Genomic DNA, 1,765 nt, shown 5'->3' with positions numbered 1-1,765 from the left:
ACAAACTATTCGTTGCTAATGCAGCACAATGACCGCCCTCACTACCTTTCACTTGACTAGTGATTCGCTAGCTTTGGCCTATTACTGATCGCACCGATGAAGATGGTAAAAACTGTCGATCTACCGTGTGATCTATTAACCTTTCCACCTAGCCCATCACCTCATCATTATTATATAACGATTCTTTATTACTATTGGCCCGCACTATCGGCTGATAAGCGCAACGGTCTTTCTCGTAAATATTCAAATCTGGCCAGTAAATAACAACCCCCCTTCTTCTATCCTGGGTCGTGTCTTGGATAAGCAAAAATATCCCTTGCTACAGTGGGATACGAAGTGAGCTGTCATCTGTCAACTTATTCATTTAACTTTGACAGAACCAAAATTATAAATTATTTATTTGCAAATTGCAACACGTTTATCATATTCGCGCGTTATATTAATGTTCATTCCCGAGTAAATATCGGACAAAAAACATAAAAACATAAAAAAACAACATAAAAACATAGAAACCAGGAAGAAGGATGCAAAAAACACAAACCACCCAGACGGACAGCTCCAGCACGGAAAGAAGGAACCTCCCACGCCGAAGCTAAGTATTTTGTATGTTTACTTAATGGTTTTGCCACATAAGAATCCTTTTATTTTGCAGGTGGCTTTCCCTTGGTCGTCCAGAAAACCTTCGGAAGAGCCCAGAAGTCTTCTGAAACCATTCCGTTGGACTGACTGACCAAGAAGGGCAGAACACTTCTGTTTTGGAAACAGAATCATTCGAAGAATGGAAGTGGAGAACGACACCAGTATTTGTGTATTTTTTGATTTTTATTTCCCAAATAAAACAGCATGAAAAATATGCTAATCTTTCATTTTTTTCCTTGCAGCCACAACAAAACTCCGGATCTGGTACCAGCTACTGGAAGAACAGAGACGGTGAAGGCTGCTCCCTAAACAAACGTTGTAGTCCAAAGTGGGGAAGAACTCACGCCCCAAAGCCGGGCATACGTGATTTCAAGAAAGACGGTACTATTCATCGAGGTGAGGTTGTGATTAAGACATTCCTAGACTTAAGTATCCCAATAGTTTTAAGGTTTAAATTATAAGATCATCGAGTTAAGTCTAGTACGTAATTTTAGTATAAGTTCGCATACACTCGACTAAATAGCTTCCTGAAGCAATAAAGACAAAACCGATACCAATTTCAGACGTTTTAACTTTCGTGTTTTGTTTGTCGTGAATGTCATTGTGCCGAGTTGCGATTTGCATGTTTGGGGCCTAAGTTTAGATGTTCAAATTTTAAATTGAATTAGCGTTAATATAATAACATGAAATGGACATTACACGTGTTGGCTAAGCCTATATCACAGATGTTCGCAGGAAGGTGGAATAAATAATTTAAAAAAAATTCAGTCTTAAGAAAATATCACCGTTTAAAGGACGAAGAAATAAATAAGAACGAAAAATCAATCTTGAGAAGATATCATGGTTGGGAATGTAGAATTCCAAGGAAATCTACATTATGTTCTAATTTGATCACAGATTATTAACAATTAGTTCAGTCTTTAGGTAGAGGGTTCTCACCAGTGTAATTCCTGAACTTTACGTTATGTAAAAGTTTAAAGAAAAAATGCCTATGTAATGTGATATTCATGATCTTTGACAAGAGTTGCGTGATTCATTAATCAATACGTTTTGGACTGTTCAAGACCGTTTTCCTTTTTTGATTTTACTGTTTATCTCTGTCTTTTTTCGACATTTTCTCACTGCT

The 1,765-nt window shown here is 37.2% G+C and overlaps 1 long non-coding RNA gene across 1 annotated transcript; it reads left to right on the top strand.

The window, feature by feature from the left end:
- The first annotated feature begins 232 nt into the window (after positions 1–232).
- On the top strand, positions 233–1,196 carry LOC129951479 (uncharacterized). The gene is made up of 2 exons (XR_008782189.1): positions 233–808; positions 882–1,196. It is a non-coding gene; the product is annotated as an uncharacterized LOC129951479 (long non-coding RNA).
- The last annotated feature ends 569 nt before the right edge of the window (positions 1,197–1,765 follow it).

Source organism: Eupeodes corollae, chromosome 3, assembly GCF_945859685.1.
Source record: "Eupeodes corollae chromosome 3, idEupCoro1.1, whole genome shotgun sequence".
NCBI lineage: Eukaryota > Metazoa > Arthropoda > Insecta > Diptera > Syrphidae > Eupeodes > Eupeodes corollae.
The sequence above is the reverse complement of the archived record's forward strand: the minus strand, read 5'-3'. Positions and strand labels throughout refer to the sequence as shown.